The sequence below is a fragment of the Ovis canadensis genome, chromosome 7 (assembly GCF_042477335.2).
Source record: "Ovis canadensis isolate MfBH-ARS-UI-01 breed Bighorn chromosome 7, ARS-UI_OviCan_v2, whole genome shotgun sequence".
In the NCBI taxonomy this organism is placed as follows: Eukaryota; Metazoa; Chordata; class Mammalia; order Artiodactyla; family Bovidae; genus Ovis; species Ovis canadensis.
In genome coordinates, this window is record NC_091251.1 from 22,248,093 (window position 1) to 22,269,108 (window position 21,016).

The 21,016-nt window shown below is 48.5% G+C and overlaps 1 protein-coding gene across 1 annotated transcript in view; it reads right to left on the reverse strand.

Moving 5' to 3' along the window:
- LHFPL2 (LHFPL tetraspan subfamily member 2) overlaps positions 1-21,016 on the reverse strand; it is a 170,014-nt gene that overhangs the window by 147,989 nt on the left and 1,009 nt on the right. The window lies entirely within an intron of this gene.

Sequence of the window (21,016 nt, forward strand, 5' to 3'; positions counted from 1 at the left end):
AGTGTAAATAAAGATGCATGTGGCTGCTGTGCTGTGCTTAGTTGCTCAGTCCTGCCTGACTCTTTGCGACCCTGTGGACTATAGCCCGCCAGGCTCTCCTCTCCCTGAAATTCTCCAGGCCAGAATATTGGAGTGAGTAGACCATTCCCTTCTCCAGGGGATCTTCCCAACCCATGGATAGAACCTAGGTTTCCCACATTGCAGGCAGATTCTCTACCGTCTGAGCCACCAGGGAAGTCCAAGAACACTGGAGTGGGTAACCTATCACTTCTCCAGGGAAACTTCCCAACCCAGGAATTAAACCAGGGTGCCCTGCATTGCAGGCAGATTCTTTACCAGCTGAGCTACCTGGGAAGCCCTCAGAAAAGGCTGTGCCCCAGAAATAAATTAGCCCGAATCAGTGATGCTAACAATGGGTGTCCTGGCCTCTCTGATCACATGCACAGGGTCTCCGTATGTTACTGGACACTTTACTTAGGACTGTTTCATACAAAAAGCCTTCCTATCCCACCCCCTCCAGCCTCTCTGCCCTGTCCACCTGTGCTTACCCTCAAAAAGAAGCCAGGCTGCCCGGGGGAACGGTGCCTGCTGGTGGCTGGTGCAGAGAACTATCTACTGATCATCACACTTTTCTCTCCCCTCTATTGCAATCAAAGATGCATAATTCATCCCCTCCTCCTCTTCCGTTTCTTCTCATTACCGTCAGGGAGGACTTAATCTGAACGTCTGAGGTCCAGGGCTAGAATCCCAGTTCCTGCACTTCCCTGCCAGAGATGAAGGTAAATCCACATCCCCTCCCTGCCTCGCTCCTGTCTGGAAACGTGGACAGAAATCCCTGCCTGCCCAGCAAGGCCTTTATGAAGCAGTAGAAATGCAAGAACACCATGAACAGAATGTGCTGTTGTTCAGTCACTCAGTCATGTCCAGCTCTTTGCACCCCCATGGACTGCAGCATGCCAGGCTTCCCTGTCCCTCACCATCTCCCGGAGTTTGCCCAAGTTTAGTGGGCAAACTAAAGAGTCAGTATGGCTATCCAACCATCTTGTCCTCCGTCGTCCCCTTCTCGTCAATCCTTCCCAGCATCAGGGTCTTTTCCAGTGAGTTGGCAGCTCACGTCAGCTGGCCAAAGTACTGGAGCTTCAGCCTCTAGGGCCCATCAAATAGAAGGCACGGCCTTGCTGTGCTGCTCACCCCCCAGCACCCAAACATTGCTCGGCCCGTGGGAACTCCAGCACTGTCACGCTCTGAAGCAGCGACCTCGACAGCAGATAACTGACAAGCCTTCCTCAGAGTTAAAGACACCATCCCAGCTCTGAACAAGCTCCCTTGTTGGGCAGATGTCTGTATTTTCAGTGTGAATACCACATGCCTCAGCAATGGGTCAAATGGTCCACTGGGCCCTGTGTCAGCTGAAGTCACTCATGCTCACTTGCAGCAGGAAACACTGTTCCTGACCACGGTGCCCTAAATGGTCACTGGGCTTCCCCAAGGCTGCCGGTGCTACGGAAATTGGGCTCTGTGTTGGCCAGGAGGGAACTGGCCAGACCCTGTGAGGCTCAACTCTATCCCCAAGTGCCACCGCCCGGTGATAAAGATCTCAAAGGGGCTAATGAAATTATCTTCTCTGCCTTTTATCCCTCAGTAACAACCACAAAATTAGATAAAAATGGCCCCCTGCTCCTCTAATTTAAGGCCTATTCTATTACCTTCAACCCTGATTCTCTTTCAAACGGATATGAGACCCTGAAGACCCCACCGGCCAATGGGATTAGTAATTGACGGCTTCCTCCTCCCAGCCAGTTCTCCAGAAGGCGCTTCTGCTTCCCCCGTCCGGTGGGGTCACAATCAGTTCAATCTTCATGCTTCAGAGACATCCCCTTTGAAGAGGATCAAATGTTTCCCCACCCCTGCCTGGTGCTCCACTCAAAGGGGCAGCAGCCGCTTCTCACTAGAGCAGGAAGGGCAACCTGGCCAGAAAGGTTAAAGTGAGAGGAGGTCAGTGCAGTTAATTGTCCACCAGGCTCAAAGGCAGGCCCACTTAAACAAGCACTGTGGGAGGGCCGATCGCCCCCATAAAATGCGAAGTGCACTTTGAACCCGGGAACAAGGAGGATGAGAATGGTTTCCACCAGCCGGCTGGGACTCCTGGAGCTTCGGCTGTTTGTTTTCTTTTTCAGATTGTAGCCATAAAGGGTAGCAGCCCTTCTCTGCAGCAACCCCAGGCAGGCAGATAAAACACAGGCGAGGTGAGCAGCAGGGCTTGCCCACCAGGAAATAAAGGAGAGGAAAGAGCAGTGCCACGTCTCTGGTGTAAAGGGAGCCAGTCACGGCTTCCTTTAGCTTTAAAGAAGGAATCTGAGAGAAGGGAATTCCGAAAGCCTCAGAAACCGCTCCATCGAAAAGTGCTCTGTAGCAGGGGTCCCAAACCTCCAGGGTCTAATGCCTGATGATCTGCAATGGAGCTGATGTAATAAGAGAAATAAAGTGCACAGTGAATGTAACGTGCCTGAATCATCCTGACACCCACCCCACCCCCAGCCCCTAGTCCATGGGAAACGTGTCCTCCGTGAAACTGGCCCCTGGGGCCAAAAATGTCGGGGACTGCTGCAGAGAAGAATCATTTAAAATGCTGAGAACTTTTTCACTCTCTTTTGCCTATCTGGAAAAGTTACTTTTATTACCCAGTTATGTGAAAGCTTCGTTTGTGGTGATGCTTCCTAAGGCCCACTTGACTTTGCATTCCAGGATGTCTGGCTCCAGGTGAGTGATCCCTGCATCATGGTTATCTGGGTCATGAAGATTTTTTTTGTATAGTTCTGTGTATTCATGCCACCTCTTCTTAATATCTTCTGCTTCTATTAGGCCTATACCATCTCTGCCCTTCATTGTGCCCATCTTTGCATGAAATGTTCCCTTGGTATCTCTAATTTTCTTGAAGAGATCTCTAGTCTTTCTCATTCTATTGTTTTCCTCTGTTTCTTTGCATTGATCACTGAGGAAGGCTTTCTTATCTCTCCTTGCTATTCTTTGGAACTTTGGAAAAGGTCAGTTTTCATTCCAATCCCAAAGAAAGGCAATGCCAAAGAATGTTCAAACTACCACACAATTGTACTCATCTCACATACTAGCAAAGTAATGCTCAAAATTCTCTAAGCCAGGCTTCAACAGTACATGAACCATGAACTTCCAGATGTTCAAGCTGGATTTAGAAAAGGCAGAGGAACCAGAGATCAAATTGCCAACATCCATTGGATCATCCAGAAAGTAAGAGAGTTCCAGGAAAACATCTACTTCTGCTTTATTGACTGCACCAAAGCCTTTGCCTGTGTGGATCACAACAAACTGTGAAAAAATTCTGAAAGAGGTGGGAATACCAGACCATCTGACCTGCCTCCTGAGAAATCTGTATACAGGTCAGGGACATGGAACAACAGACTAGTTCCAAATAGGAAAAGGAGTACGTCAAGGCTGTATATTGTCACCCTGCTTATTTAATTTATATGCAGAGTACATCATGAGAAATGCCAGGCTGGATGAAGCACAAGCTGGAATCAAGATTGCCGGGAGATATATCAATAACCTCATATACACAGAGGACACCACCATTATGGCAGAAAGCGAAGAACTAAACAGCCTCTTGTTGAAAGTGAAAGAGGAGAATGAAGAAGCTGGCTTAAAACTCAACATTCAGAAAACTACGATGATGGCATCCGGTCCCATCACTTCATGGCAAATAGATGGGGAAACAACGGAAACAGTGACGGACTTTGTTTTGGGGGGCTCCAAAATCGCTGCAGATGGTGACTGCAGCCATGAAATTAAAAGATGCTCGCTCCTTGGAAGAAAAGCTGTGACCAACTTAGACAGCATATTAAAAAGCACAGATATTACTTTACCAACAAAGGTCTGTCTAGTTAAGGCTATAATTTTCCAGTAGGCATGTATGATGTGAGAGTTGGACTGTGAAGAAAGCTGAGCACCAAAAAATTGATGCTTTTGAACTGTGGTGTTGGAGAAGACTCTTGAGAGTCCCTTGGACTGTAAGGAGATCCAACCAGTCCATCCTAAAGGAGACCAGTCCTGGGTATTCATTGGAAGGACTGATGTTGAGGCTGAAACTCCAATACTTTGGCCACCTTATGCAAAGAACTGACTCACTAGTAAAGACCCTGATACTGGGAAAGACTGAAGGCAGGAGGAGAAGGGGATGACCAAGGATGAGATGGTTGGATGGCATCACTGATTCAACGGATGTGAGTTTGAGCAAGCTCCAGGAGTTGGAGATGGACAGGGAAGACTGATGTGCCACAATCCATGGAGTCACAAAAAGTCGGACTCGACTAACTGAACTGAACTGAACTGATGGGAAGGCCTCCTTCCAACTCAGATCCATCATTGTAAAAAGTCTCTAAGAAATAGAAAACAGTCATTTCACAACTGAGGAGGACATGAGAGTGATCAAAACATCTCCAGCCCTTTTAAAACCAGCGTTTCCTGGGAAACATGTATTTATAAGTTTCCTTTCACATCAGTAACAGAACTCCCACGGTAGATAAAACGGGCTAACAACTCACAGCTGACAAGCGCTCTGATCAGAGTAAAAAGTGGTTCCCAAATTATGCATCGGTTATATACTGGAAGTGGGAAAAAAGCCAGCTCTTGCCCAGAGATGTCAAAACTTGGCTGTAGATTTATAGTGAAACTCAATCTTAGAGATTTTTCCTTCTTTAGAAAAATATAAGATAAAGGCTCACCTGAAGCTAAAGGCTTCACCTGGAAACATCAGACACCCAAGGGAGGAAGTGCCGTCGTGTGACTGGGCCTGTCAGCAGCCGCTGTCTGGGTTCGCACTTTCTTCAGCAACAAAGGACCTCACTGGTCATGGTTAACGAGGGCGGAGTCCGGGGCCAGCAGATCAGTTGCTGTGTCCCCTAGCTGCCTTTGCTCCAACTGCTCCCAAATGTCTGCTCTGGACACAAGGGGCCCACTCTGGACAGTGTCTTTGGATCGAGGACAAGCTCTAAAACAGCTACATTAAACACACATGCACGCAGGCGTCCTGATACGCAATCTGTACTCCTGCTGGGGCACGAGTAGTCCTCAGCAAAACTTGACCAAGAGTAAACACTGAATTGAAAGAAACATAAAGTTCAGATGCTCTAAGGAAATTCAGGAACTCGATCACTACTACTTGCACTTTCAAATTACGATGATGTGGAGTTGTCAAGATTCAGTGAGAGGGACTTCTCTGGTGATCCAGAGGTTAACACCCTGCGCTCACACTGCGGGGCGGTCGGGATCAATCCCTGGCTGGGGAACTAGGATCCCATATGCGACACGCCCACCCCTACCCCCCAAAGAAAAAAAGATTCAATGAGAGAGTTCTGTGAAGCATGCCTGAACCCACACCAGTGTGTGGAAGGGGACCAACTCAGTAGCCTGATGACTTGATCTGCCTCACTTGTTTTTCTAGCCAAATTAGAATCGTTACCGGAAAACAGGGGGCACTCTGAGAATCAGAGACCTCCATGAAACTCAGTGAGTGGCTATTACCATAAATTGATAAGCACTCCCCATGTGTTTGGCAGCATGAAGCCGAGACGCACACACCACCTTGCACTCAGCTTCTGCAGGCACAGTGCAATACCAAACAGTTGATAATATCTCAAATTCCAAAACCTACTAAAAAGCTAACATTCACTCATGTTTTAATACTCAGCTTTTATTTTTAACATCTGGGCTTTTAAACTGTAATTGTTTTCTTCACTTATCTTTCAAGTTAAAACAGACAAGCCGGAGTCCACGGAGACGAGCGATCCCTGGGCAAAGCTGAAACCTCCCTCTATTCAAGCCCTAAGAACCTTGACGATGAACAGATTCAGGTAAGAGTCAAACTCCCTGCACTGCTTTGCCTTTCTCTGATCTCTCCCGCAGGCAGCTGTATATGGATGGGGCTCAGCGCCAGGTAGAAAAAACCGCGGTGTCGTGACTGCTTTTCTGCATGGGGCTAGTTGGCCCGCACCTCTCCTAGGCTGTGGAAAGCACACACAGGAACCAGAAGACAACGTCTTTCTCTTTGCGTTCACGCTGCACACACCCAAACCAAGCAACTGGGAAGACGGGACAGTGAGTAGTGTTCACGCAGCGGCAGGATAAGCAGGCAGGAGCCAGCACTTGAGACATGCGTGCAAGTGGTCTTTGGTGAGATTTCGGTTCCCCCCGGCCCAGCTCCACCCTCGCTTCTCTGAACTCAGCTACTGGTCAGTTCTGGAAGGGACCCAGGCCCCATTCCGGCTCCCGATGCAATGACCCACTGCCCGGGGGGGTTGCTGCTCCCAACCAGCATGATGAAGCAAAATCCCCTCCAGGCAATTGGAGTGTCTCTCAAAGGTCCCAGCGTACTAAGAGGGACATGGAAATGCAGGATTTAAAACTTTTTATCAAAATTATGTAAACTGTACTTCAGAAATATTTTTATTTCCTCTGAGTTGTAAATTGGTCAAAGCTATTGTTTGCCCCCATTATTGCCCATAAAATCAGTTACAGGTTCAGTCCCGAGGCTGCCCAGGGCTCCCAGAGGCTGCTGGGCAGGACAGGTGTCTCTTCCCGCAGCCAAGGGGACTGCGGCTCAGGGCCCCAGGCTGTCAGCTAACACCTTACTGACAACTGACACAAAGACTCCTGACTTCTTATCCTTTTCAACAGGGCTAAGAATCTAAACTCCTGCTGACTTAACATATTATGACAAATTCTCAATTACCCGTGGTAATGTGAGCAAACAGCCATGTAATGACTCCAAAAAGGCACTCTACACCTCAGTTCACTGGCTTGGGAATACAGTATCACTTCTTGGTGCTGGGGCCTCAGGTTTGTTTACTAGGGCAATTTTTTCTTCTCAGACGAACACTCACTCATTCACCAGAAGTCTATTCCATGCCAGGAACCACGGGAAATGGTAGCAAAAAGAACTCACAGACCAGAGGAAAAGATGTGTTCAAACAAGCAAAGCAGAGCTGCCCACAGGCCCATGCTGTGGGCTGTGTGAGGGGAGGCGGCGAGGTGGCCGCTGGAAAGGACTGTGCTCCGAATACCCTCTCCTTCAGACAGTTGATAATAACAAGTGGAATGTGGGCTGAGTTCTAAACAAGGAAAAGGAGTTCTAAACTACCAACTCAAATGGAGAGGAGAAGGGTGCCCAGCAAAGAGTACTGGGTGGCCAGCAACACCCAGGAGAAAGCCAGGCAGGTCAGTCAATACTGTCACCAGCTAACTCAATGGGGCCGGTGACCACTTCATACCTTTCTTAGGGGAGCTGCTTTAAATATTTAAGGGTTTTCTTTTTAATGCATGGGGTGGTTCTCAGAGTGCATGGCATGCCTCAAGTTTTCCCACAAGCAGCCTGAAAATGAAACAACCCCTTACCTGTATGGGGAGGAGTGAAGATAAGGGTGTGAAGAGAGTGGTCCCTGACGAGATGTAAAAACCACAGGCCAGCTGTGAACTCAAGTGTGCTTCCCAGGTTCCCTGAAAAACAATAGGAGAGGGCCTTTTCGTTACCTTGGAATCGCCAGTCCTGGAACAGTCCCAGTAAAGACCCACAGACCCTGCCTAAGGCTCCTTGGTCTCAGAGCAGAAAATCTGACCCACGTCACCAGCCCAAGGGGTCGGGTCAGAGAAGTGGGTGAGAATCCTGGTGGTTAGCTCAGCGGGAGGGTAACGGTAAGCCAGGCGCTAACCCAGTTGTGTCTTGGTCTCCTCCCCGGCCAGGGCTATCTCACAGAATGATCTAGAAGGTCTTCAATGCCTGGGCACCATGCCAAGCCTGGAGTCACATGAATGACCATGGCGTGGGTCTCCTGCCCCCAGGGAGCTGACAAGCCACAGAGTCGGGGGAGTAAATGGGCAGTAATCAGGACCTTGATGCAGCTGAGAGGAGCTGAAGTGCGGAGAATAGGAGATGACGTGCAGCCTTTGCAGAGGCAGCTGCTGATCCCAGAGAGGTCAAAGGGCACTCCCCGGAGCAGGTGATGGCTAAGCTGAGGTCTGATAAGCAAGAGTTGACCAGGCTACAGTATACCAGGCAGAGCCAACAGCAAAAGAGGTGCCCAGAAGCAAGAGAACCTAGTGAGTTCACAAGCACAAGGAGTATTTCAGAGCCCAAGAGGGAGATGGAGGTCATTTTAGCAGAGTTGGACTTGCTCTTAAGGCCAATGGGCAGCCCATGAAGGGTCTCCTGCAGAGTGGCATGGTCAAAGCTCTCTGCAACATCAGAGAGAAGTAACTGGAAGGAGGTAAGGAATGCCCCCCTCAGACATCACAAATGCCACGGCCCTGGTCTGCTGCGGAGCTGACCAGGAGAGAAGGCCCCGGGGCAAGAGGACAGGGCCAGGGCTCCCTCCATGAACCACTGCTGAGTTACAGCCGTCTCCAGGGTTAGGTGACTCTACCCGGCAGGCGCCCCGCCAGGCGCAGTCTGCCTGTCCCAACACACCCTCCAGGAATGGAAGAACGCCTGGTGTCCCAGTGGTTCTTGACATGCCCTTAGGCCAGTGGCTCCGGTATCGCCTGGGGATATGTCGGAAAAGCCAACTCTCGCTGACTCCAGACCTAGAGACTCCGCATCTCCGGAAGCGGGGCCCAGCCCCTGTGGGTTAACCAGGCTCCAGGTGATTCTGATGCTCTGCCCAAGGCAGCAAGCACTAAGCAGGGGACAGTGCCCGTCCGGGGGGCCAGAGCACAGGGCACAGAGCTGGCCTGGCCTGCTACCTCAACAGCGCCACCATGTGCAAGGCCTCGCACTCTGCGGGGCCTGTGACGCCCATTTATGCTTAAAGGGAAATATACAGGCGGCTTTTACTGATGCTTAGAACTGTTCCTAGCCCTGTGGACCAAGGGGAGGAGCACACAGGCCCACCTCCGGGTGGGAACCCGGTGCTCTGGGAGAATTCCATTTCCCTGAGAGATGCCCGGCCCTCTTCTGCTGCCCTTCTTTGTTTCAGGCAAAGGAAACTCCAGCTACAAGTTTCTCCTCCAGCCTCCAGAGAGGGAATCTGACCACTCCAGAAAAGGAAGAGTGAAGCTATCCAGAAAGCTCCTGTGGGTCGAGTTTCTTTCTGGAGTATGGAACAAACTCTGTGGTTACAGAGCTCCCAGGCCCACAAGCCATAACATAATTCAAGGCTGAAAAGGGATCCATTTGTTGCCTTTCTCTTTGAATATCTATCTTCTCTATAAGAAAGAAAAAAAATGAACCCCTCCCCACCAGAGAAAAAAAGAGTTTCTGTAAAGAGCAAGCAGATTCTCACATGCTTCCTTATGTTTCTATAGCCCTTACTTTTCTTCATAAAAGGCCAAAAAATGGGGTTCAAGACATAAAAACAATGTTCACGCCTACCCAGACCATGGGGACGAGCTGCCTACTTCAGTTACACTCAGCTGCTGGGGGGTGCCCCTCCGGCCAAGGCCACAGAGACAGGGCTAAGCCACAGGGCCCTGTAACAGATCAAGGAACCCAGGGTGGTCCGGGGGCCAGTGAAGACCCCACACGCCCAGCACACAAGGAACGCTGCAGAAATCCCCACTGCCTTCCCTGGGGACTGCACCCCACGTCTGCACACTCCAGCTCTCCAGGTTCACTTGGAGAGCAGAAACCTTCCTGCCCCTCTGAGGGCCATTTCCCATCAGTGTTGCGGAGGGCTTGACTCTTCAGAGACCCCACGCCACCTGGAACGTGCTTTAGGGTATATAGTCTTTCTCATATCTGCAAACAATATTTACAGCTCCTGGCTGGCTAAAAGAAACTCTGAACTCAGCCCTTCTGAAGCTTGTCTGAGTGGTTCGGATTTTCAGAACAGCGTGGCGATGGCGGGGAGAGGCAACCTCCTCACTTGCCCCTGCCCACCAGGTGCCCGCACCTGTCAGGACCTTTTACACGCCCCACGTGCCTGTTCATCCTGTCCTCCACACCCTGCCAGCCACGCTGAAGACAGCGACTGTTCCACCATCTCCCCACCAAGGCTGTAAAGCTCCGTAAGTAGCCAACTAAGTGCGCGTTAAATAAATGACTGACCACATGAACATACGGACTCAACCAGAATAAGAATTTCAGGCCTGGATTCATCCCCTCACCTCCTCTGGCCCAAACAAATGAAATGACTTGCCCAAGGCCACAGAGCAACTAACGGCTGGGAGAGGCTTCTCAGTGCGTTCTCACACCCACAGGCTGTGTTCCCATCTTTGCTAGGTACCCGTAAACCATCATCCCTTGCAGACCAAGGCATCTTATTTGTGATAAGAAAAACTTCATTTTTGTGTGTTTTTGAGCTCCTGCCCAAGAACACAGAGGACCATCTTGTGAATCTTAAAATGTGGCGCACTATACCCAAACTGAGGATATGGACGGGACCCCGGGGGTAGCAACGTCAGGAAATGGCTGTCAGTGGGGGAGCGGGTCAGTCTTTGTCATCGTTACCACAGTTCTGGTCCCTGGGATGTAACAACACTTGTAACTTCTCTGTTGGTCAAGCAGTGTGGGAAAAAGACTCTCCCCGCCATCTCCACTGTGCTCTGAAAATCCGAACCACTCAGACAAGCTTCAGCTGGGCACCAGAAGGGCTGGGTTCAGAGTTTCTTTTAGCCAGCCAGGAGCTGTAAGTATTGTTTGCAGATATGAGAGCAAGAGACTATACCCTAAAGCACGTTCCAGGTGGCGTGGGGTCTCTGAAGAGTCAAGCCCTCCTCAAAACTGACTGGCAAACGGCCCTCGGTGGGGCAGGAAGGTTTCTGCTGCTGGCCAAGTTCTCCCGATAACCTGAACTTCTCTTTCAAAATTTAATAGACTGGGGAGGGGGGGCGGGGTGCAACAAAATCTCAGGCTCGACTGCAGTGTTTAATCTTAACTTTCCTGCCTGGATCATCTGGTTTGCATTACAACTGGTCAGGAGCATGTGGCATGGCCACCTTAGGTAGAAAGAAGGGTGCCAGGTGCAGAGACAGTGAAGCCCCTATTTTACACAAATCGAGTGAGTGAGAATGACTTCTGCCCAGCGCCCTCCCAGGTATCCTGGGCTCCCCCGGACACCTGAGCTGCCCTGCATGGCCCCTCCAGTCGCCCCTGACGGCCCTGTCCCAGCCCTGCTCCGCCCACACAGTGCCCACAGTTCACCCCATCAGAGTCCACTCTCTTCACACCCTTATCTTCGCTGGCATTTTATGAAACTATTCCTGTTCAGGGCTTCCCTGGTGGTTCAGCTGGTAAAGAATCTGCCTGCAATGTGGGAGACCTGGGTTCGATCCCTGAGTCAGGAAGAGCCCCTGGAGGAGGGAACAGCTACCTACTCCAGTATTCTGGCCTGGAGAATTCCAAGCGGCTACAAAGAGTCAGACACAACTGAGCGACTTTCAATTCACTTCACTTCCTGTTAAGGCCTAAGTAATCAATGTAGTACCTGTTCTATGGATGCTTACATGTTGGATAGGATGTTTAAAGAGAACCATTTCACCCAAATTCCTCTAATGGTAAAATTCTAGGTATGCCAGTAAGTGAACTCCAGCTTTTGGACACAGAGCCCCTTCCACACTCCTCCAATCCCATCACACTGACCATTTCCCACTTCATTTGTTTCATAAGCTGATCCTGCCCCTACAGTGGAGGGAAGACAGACCCTGCTTTGGTAGAAATGGAGGTTAACATTAACACAATAATGTGCAAAGTCCAACTCCTCAGTCTGTCAGTTCGCCTGGGTCAGAACCAAACTCTGTGGAGGATGATGGACCCTTCTCCATTCATTTCTGGTCAGCGCTTACTTAAGAAGGGAATACGCTAACATTATCTCCAGAGTCTGAATCCAAGCACGGGAGAATGTGGGAGAAGTCGGCCTCAGGACATTCCTTTCTCTGTAGAAGCCCGAAGTGCATATCCCAGTATCTCCAAGAATGTCCCAAAGCATTTAATAATCAGTATCTGTAACACCTTCCTAAAAATAACGGCTTCAGAACAGACTCTTACACTGCTGACAAAGGACTCTCTGATTCGGTCCTATCCAAGATTAGAAAGAGCCTTACTGTAACACGTGTCAAGATAAAAACTGAAGTGGGTCCAATGGGACAAAAGCCAGCCCTTCACAAGCAAGTATCTGAGAGGCCAAGAAAAGAGCAGGTAAGGGAGGCCCCCAGACATGGCTGATTTAACACAGGCTCAGATAGATAGGTTTCCACTGATGTTCCTCGAAAGCGGGATTTCAAGAACCTGCCCAATTATAAAAACCATCCAGAGAGTCTGTAAAAAATTCAGATTCCAAGGACCTGTACCAAACCAACCAACTCAAAGCTCCAGGGTGGGGTCTGAAACACATCCAGGGGGTACCCAGCAGAGGGTCAGGTGAGTTTCGTAAGTAACATTCCACAGCAAACAATATGTAACTTTTTAAAACATTGTAGTCATATAAATTCAAAGTGATAAGGTCCGTGAGAAAAGGCAGGCTTAATTGGAGGAAGCTAGAGCCTTCTTTATGTATTTAAAATTATGGAACATCATCAAGTAATGAGGAAATCAGTTTAATTAAAACGTAGCATAAAACAAAACCTCTTCTTTTAGCTTAACCATATTCCACCTGGAAGACCATCCATAACCTCCTTCCCCACCCTGAGGGTGGAAGGCAATCCCAGAACAGCTGCTCAGGGCTGTTAGAGACTGGCAGAGACAGGGCTGAGGGCCCTCAGGGCAGTCCCAGTAAAGCAGCAGGCATCAGTCTCTCAATCAGGACCCACGTGCCCTCCTGCTCGGGCCTTCACAGGGCTCAGCCCCCAGCTGACCATTCCGCAGCCTTCTTGTGGCCCTGTCTCATGTGAGGCCTTGCTCCTCCAAACCTGCTCCACAGAACCAGCAGTGCCAGGCTGACGGGATCACGCCAGCAGAATCCCAGGCCCCACCTGGGCCTGCTTACTCAGAATCTGCGACCTAACAAGATTCCAGGCTCTTCCTGTGTCCATTCAAGTCTGAGAAGCCCTGCTTTAAAGGCTGGAGAGGGCCTCCATCGGGACTTTCACCCACCTGGGGAATACCCAGCTCACCAGCCCACCCACTTGGGCTCCAGCCTCTAAGAGGCCTTCTTCCTCACGATCCTTACTCAAGTCTTGTCAGACTCACTTTGTCTCAGGGCCAGATCACTGTCAGCAGAGCCCAGTGACAGCTGACAATCCAAAGCCCAACATTGAGGAGGTGGCAAGTACTGACCGTCTCCTACATCCTCATCTGGCTCCTCCATCTGCCCGCCTCCCTGAAGAGGCAGGACTACGGACCCCGTGACTGCAAGTCAGTAGAGACAAGCCAAAGTCAAACAATACTGTGGAACGCGGGCTCTCGGTCCCAGCACGATGTTAATGAGGTTGAGGTCACAAGCAGATTAGCTTCCTCTGTATCTTGGCACGGACTCCAGCCCTCTGCCCTCTGGCTGCCTACAAAGGCTGACACGCCCCTGGTTACTACGAGGAGAAGGACTAGGAGAGGCTGAACAGAGCAGGGGCAGAAAAGGACGCAAAAACCTTGGACGGCTGGGGAATGAATGAATTGAGGATTCATCCTGAATGAACGATACTCAACTCAGAGGGGTGGCTGACGTGACAGATGACCGGCGAGAGCTCAGAATCATCGAGCAGGCTGAACAAACACATCAGGATGAGAAAGCTGAAAGCTGACAAGAAATGGGAAGTCCTACGGTCAAGATTTTAAAAATCAAATACACGTATGGAAGCTAGGGGAAATCTACGTTCTTATTTTAAAGGTTTTATTTTAAAAACTTTAAGTTCCTATTTTAAAAGGTTAAAAAAAAATTTTTTTTTAATGCAAGTGTTGGGGAGTTCCCTGGTGGTCCAGTGGCTAAGACTCCACGCTCCCAATGCAGGAGGCCCAGGTTCGATCCCTAGTCAGGGAGCATGGGCTCTCTAGGTCCCACCGACATGCTGCAACGAAGACCCGATGCAGCTCAATAAATAAAAGATTTTTTTTTAAACGCAAGTTTTGTTGACTAATGGAGTAGCTAAGAAAGCTAACATACATAGGGCCCATAGGTCAAGGGGAGCAGTGGTCCCTGCGTAGCATAGTGTCTGGACTATCCTCAACTGACCCCCGGCCACCTGTCCACACAGGTGTATACACAACCTGTCACACTTCATGGCTGCCACCTCTTGGGTTCTTACTTCTCAGCGTGGCTGGCCTCTGCACCGGACTACCGCTCTTTATGGCTTTGGCTTCTGTTTTAAATATCCCTCATACCAGCTGAGCTCTGCTTGATGCCACCCTTTCTTTACTTATCAAGAAAAGAACTACAGATCCAAGCACAAACTGGGAAAAGCACATTTTAAAAAAAAAGAGAGAGAGAGAAAGACAACCTAAGCAACCTGTTTACCAAAAGGATTTGACTCCAAAAAGACCTACAGTCACCTGTGTAAGCAGGCACACCAGGGTACATATTACAGCGAGGATCTGTGCAGGATCAGTAATTAGGTCAGTAAATTATGAGCTTCCAGTATAGAAAAGCCCTGAAAATGGCTACTATAGGCTGAGCAAATGACAGGGTAAACATCTGTTTAGACATACTGCCCTGTGTAGAATCTTCTTCTAGGAATGGTGTGATGGTTCCATTGCTCAGTAAGCATCCAACTCTTGCAACCCAGTGGACTGTAGCCCGCCAGGCTCCTCTGTCTGTGGGATTCTCCAGGCAAGTTACTGGCGTGGGTTACCATTCCCTTCTCCTGGGGATCCTCCCGACCCAGGGATCGAACCCAGGTCTCCTGCGCTGCACGTGGTCTCTTGCACTGCAGGCAGATTCTCTACTGCCTGAGCCACCAGGGAAGCTCCAGAAATACACAGGTAGCCGTTAAAAAAAAAAAAAAAGATGGATGTGATTTTAGACTGTTTCTGAAGTTGTGAGCAGTGTTTTCCTTAAGTGTCTATTTCATATACAAATGGTAGTCATTTATACACACAGAAACACTGCCTACTGGGAAGTTTGTAGTTGCCAGATTGACCAGCAAGCATATTCTTTCTAGTTTCAGAAAATGTGATTCCTAGGGGTGAGAAAAAGTTATAAAATTTTCAAAGGTAAATTTGTCTGGAGTAATAAGTGCATTGTGCACGGCTTATCTGAAGATTAAAAGAGACTACTGTCTATGCACTTATGGGCATCTTTAAACAACTGGCCAACTGCCTCCAAATTAGAAAACGACATGTGAAATTCAGCCCAACAGCAGCCCACCTCGGGAGAAAGGAAGCTTGAACTTCAGGTGCCCTTGACAACACAGCGCCATGTGGAAAGAAAGAAAATGCTGAACAATAGACTCAGTAGAGGAAGGACAATCCCTTTAATTTCCCGGGAATGTGAGGAGGTTGATGCTAAAGGGATATTTAAGATCTCGTTGCTGGCTTGAGTTCTGCTAAACAACTGAAAACAAGAAAAAACAAAAGAAACAAAGAAAAAAACAAACCACCAAAATGCACACATCAGTATAGTATATTTACACACATATATAGGTAGACAGGCCTGGCGGGCTGGGGGCTAGCCCTGAGCAGCCTTGATTAAAACAGGAGAGAAGGAAAACATGGGCCAAGATTCTTCTTAATTTGGCATGGCTAGCTGTCAGTTTAAAAGATTTAATAGATATTTATGACAAATAGAGCATCTGTGTTCCTGTTGATGGACTTAGGACACTGGGGTGATTCATTGTCTCAAGCTAACCCAGTCCAAAGCAGGAACTCCTAAGAAGATAATACTTCCTCAGATCTCAGTGATGCTTTATTGCAACTGTGCTGCTAAGTATGGCTATCATCTTGATTTTATACACTTTTATCAGCCTTTTTGGAGAAGGAAATGGCAACCCACTCCAGTATTCCTGCCTGGAGAATCCCATGGACAAAGGAGCCTGGTGGGCTACAGTCCGTGGGGTCGCAAAGAGTCGGACACAACTGAGTGACTAACACACACACATACGGGTAGATATTTAATTTGGTACATATCGATCAGACACATTTAGATATCGAAGTGAAATGCCTCTCAGATCACACTTCACCATGTCTATGAAACGTACAAAGGGAACCGACGGGAAGGAGTGGGTTCTTCCCTACTATTGGGAGGAAGGTGCCCCGTTCTGGCCCTGGGTCACCTAACAGAGTCCTGGTTATGTCCCTCCACAACCACATTTACAACAGATAGGAATTTCAAATCTTCTTAAAGACGCAGACCGGCTTTGCCATGGACACAGCGCAGATGTAAGGAGGTATGCAGCGCTGTGGCCAAAACTGCCGACATGCTGTTTTGCGCAAAGAATAGAAAAACACACCAACAACTGTTTTGTTCTGGTTTTTTTAAGGTAGCATGCTATTTTTTAATAAATCTGAAAAACAGAAAAATAAAGAAAATAGTCATCTGTAACTCCATGAGTCCAAAATAATCAGAATTTTAGCCTACCTCCTTCAGAATGATGTCAGTCATCAGACTGACGATGATTAATAATTCCACTGAGTCTACCCTAAACCCACACCAGTAGGAGAAGTAACAGCTAAATAATCAACAGCATGCCTGCCCTTTAACAGGTCTTCACTGGGGCCTACTTTGCACATGTATGTTTATTACACAAATGAAATGAAATTCAAATTAACAGCCTCTTGAGGGCCATACTGTGTATCTGCTAAGTCCTGTCCAGCTCTTTGTGACCCCATAGACTGTAGCCCGCCAGGCTCCTCTATGGAATATTCCAGGCAAGAATATTGGACTGGGTTGCTATTTCCTACTCCAGAGGATCTTTCCAATCCAGGGCTCGAACCCACATCTCTTGAGTCTCCTGCACTGGCAGGCAGGTTCTTTACCGCTAGAACCACCTAGGAAGCCCTTAGGGCCACGTGGTAACTTCAAAATAGGAGGCAGATAAGCCTTGTCCCAGGTAGACACGGAAACAATAGCTCCCCAAGCATTCAATACAAGGTCTCAAGGTGCCTACAGAAACCCTTCTCCTGGCAGATAACCAGTCCCACTGCAGTGGGAAGAGTGTGTTCCAGACTCTTTTCTTCTTTATTTTTAAATTTTTTAATTGAAGGATAATTGCTTTATAGAATCTTGTGGTTTTCTGTCATACATCAACAAGAATCAGGCATAGTTACACCCATGTCCCCTGCCTCCCGAACCTCCCTTCCATCTCCCTCCCCACCCACCCTTCCAGTGTGTTACAGAGCCCCTGTCTGAGTTCCCTGCAGACTCTCTCTTCTTAAGAAGGACACTAATTCCATCCCAGGGGCTCCACCCTCACGACCCCATCTAAACCACATTACCTTCCCAAGATGCCGCCTCCAAAGACCATCACCATGGGCGTCAGGGTTTGGACCGAGGAATTCTGGGAAGAACACAGTCTATTTGGAATATGTGGATGTCCAGGGGGTGACGGATGATCAAATGTATCAGCTGTACATCCTAGCTACTAAATACGCTCAGAGCCTTCCTATGTACATCCCTCTAGACTATCTCGGTTCAAAACAACACAAACAGATCTCACCAAGTCGGCAAAATAACACCAAGTAAGAGTCTGCTCACTGAAGGCCAAAGTCAGGGCTTGATTAGCCCCTGTTAGGCCAACTGAAAGGATGAAAGAGAAAAATTCAGTTACAAGGACACAGATTACTCTCACCCTGAACACTGTTCAGTAAACCTCAAGAGGCCAGTCAACCACTGACCACTACTGTAAAAATGACTCCGCCTTTCATCTCCACTTCCAGACTTCTCTTCCCTACCTGTGGATCCAATGCTCTGGTGGGCATCTCTCCCCAGAAGGCTCACAGCCCAGCTGTGGAGTCAATGAACTCATCCCTCCTTGCCATAGCTGCTCACCTCAGTGAAAGGCGCCACGCCCCAGTCCAGTCACCCTGGGCTCCCTCTTACTAAGAGCCCAGCCCTTAGTAAGGAAGTGTGGTCCGCCTCTCCCACTTTCCCTCACCAAGTCCCACCAGGTTTCCTACACGAGCCCTCCAGCTCACCTGCTATTCCCAGCCCTGGCCTCTTGCCATCGAGCCCACCTAGAGTTCCTTCTAACGCACAGTCTGATCACTTCAATCACCTGCTTCAACAAGTCAATTCACCTGCTCATTCCCCATCTTCCATACAGCTTTCAAGATGAAGCTCAGACTCCTCAGCTCAGCATCCAAGATCCAACGCCCGCAGGGACTTCCCTACACAACTTTGCCTCTAGTCCAAGAAGCTACTCTCAGTGCCCTGATGACCTTATACCATTTCAAGCCTTTAGACTCCAGACATATGCATTCTTATTGTACCAGGTATTACTGTAACCTTAAAAGTAATGGGAAAACAAGCAACCTTGAAGGTGCATGAGGGACCAACTATCCGCTCTTCCCTTTACTCTCGGCCCTGCCTCCTGTCAGCTTCCCAGGTGCTGCTGAAGAACCCGCCTGCCAATACAAAGTCAACTGTTTAAGTACCAGACCAGGCTCCTCCTGAACACAATCTGGGTTTTATAAGCTGATGATCAGATCGGACCTTTGATTCCTTCTTTGTCTTTTTAAGGCTGTGAAGTCTCACTTCCGAGTAAAACCCCTACTTGTTCTAGCATACTGGCTGGTGATTCTACTCAAATAGGACACATACCTTATTATAAAGCACAGAAAGAAACAGGCCCCCTTTTCTTCCTTCTCCCTGTAGAGGACCCGTAAGACCAGCCGCCATCCCCAGCCAGATCACCTCCCTCCAAGCTGGCTGGCCTGTGGAAGAGTAGCGCGCCCAGCACACTGCTTGCCCAGCACAGGCACTCCGATACAAAATGAGAGCTTCTCTAGTTTCCAGAGCTCCTTCCCACACAGAGCCTGCTTCTCCAACCCGCATGAGCGCTCTGTGAGTGGAGAGGCCTGCTCTTAGTTTCTGTTATCAGACATCAGAACAGAGCCTGGCCCACCGGAGAGCTTACTGGGTATCTGCGAATGACTGGATAAAAGAACGGATGAATGAGCAACCAGGCACGCCCCCCTCCCCCCAAATTAGAAAAGCAATATGCTCCCCAGCTCCAAAACTACTGTTTTGCTAAGAATGTCTTTTGTTCATTTGGCAACTAGGTACAACCTTAGGAAGACCTGGGCAATGAACTATTAACCCCAAGACATACTTTGAAGGTCCTTTTTGGAATAAATTCTTGAGATCAGGTATTTGGTTACTATTTGTATCTTTCTAAGAGCAATGAACATTGAGGAAAACATTGCTCTAGAATTCCCAAGAGAGACACCATGTCCACTTTTTCCCTCAATCAATGTCTATATTTGCTTTGGTGGGACCTGAGAAGGTGCCCTTGCAAGGGAGCAGTGAGGCTGAAGTCGCAGGCCACAGCTGCCTCAGGTCCTCAGACCCACACCGAACCTGCACTATAGATTCCTCACAACTGGAGTCCCAGAAAAGGCTGACCTGAGGGGCCAAGAGCATGCAGCCTGTACGTTCTAGAAAGATCAAATGTGTCTGACAGACAGCAGGCTGCTGGGGGCACGGGGACAGCCTCAACTGAGGCCAGCCATCAACCATCCTGGTAACCTGCCTCTTTGAATGGCACTGCTTTTTCCTGGGCATTTGAAGTACCAGACAAACACCATAAACATTTTCTAAGCACTTACTCAGTGTGATGCACCACCCTACCTAGATTCTATATAAAAGTACATAATCACATTTAAAACTTCAAGGTGATTCTTTGACTTGAACTTTATCATCATCATTTCACAGACACAGAAACCAACGCTGAGAGAAATCAAATAACTTGTCCCGGGTTCCGGTAGTAAGTGACACCTCTGGGAACCCAACAGTCCCAGTCTGCATCTCCTATATTTTGGTCTCCTATTTTGTCAATTTCTTTGCAATAAAGAAGTTGTGTTTGTGAGTGTGTGTCTCTGTTAGTTGTTTCAGTCGTGTCCAACTCTTTGCAAGCCTATGGACTGTAGCCCTCCAGGCTGCTCAATCCATGGGGATTCTCCAGGCAATAACGCTGGAGCGGCTGCCACTTCCTCCTTCAGGGTATCTCCCCCACCCAGGGATTGAACCTGTGTCTCTTATGTCTCCTGCATTGGCAAGCCTGTTCTTTACCACTAGCACCAGCTGGGAAGCCCAATAAAGAAGTTAAGAAGCTGTATATGTTGTGCATTAAAAATGGGTCGTTTTCTATATATTTTCTATCTTCTCCTACCTTGGACTTTTCCTCCCTGCCCTTCCTAAACACTGCCTGAGGGTAAAATCTCTGCAGTCAGTCAATCGGCACATCTGAGGCCCATCCATGTGCATACACAGCATATATTACTTTTTCCAGAAGGCACTTGTTTTGTTCTAATCCACAAAGATTCGTTTTTTCCTTCCTAAAGACAAATTACTGGTTTGTGTATCCTGACGCAAATTATATTAGATTCAAGAATGTTCATTTGCAGTGTAATTATTCTTCCTAATTGGACCGCTCTGAAGATAAACGATTTCCCCTCCCCACTCCCATCCTGCAAGACACACTGTCTTTTTCCCTGGAGTAAAATGTTTGCTGCACCCTTTGCAAACACACCACAACAACCCACATGATCTGTCCTCTGTGTGACCACTCAGGAAAAATATTATTGTAACAGTGGATTTTATCCGGTATTACCTCAAACTCCTCCAACATTATTTTCTCAGAATCAGATCTCTGACAAAGATTAATAACAAGTCTATCACAGTATGATAGCAAAATGAAATGAAAATCTTGGCTGTTCTTTCTCTTCCCTATCTTTAAAACATTTCATCTCCCTACCCACCAGCATGTGTTTCCTATCTCTTATATTCGCAGGAGAGAAGTCATTTTTTTAAAGAGGACCCGTAGCGAAGAGTCAGGAATACTCGGGAAAGAGCAATACCGAGGTAATTAGCATCCGTCATCGCTCAAACCTGGCGCCGGTGGAGCGCTCAAGCCAACGGGAGAAGCAAAAGCAACGTGCAGAGGAGAAACGTCTCTCGCAACTCAACTCGGT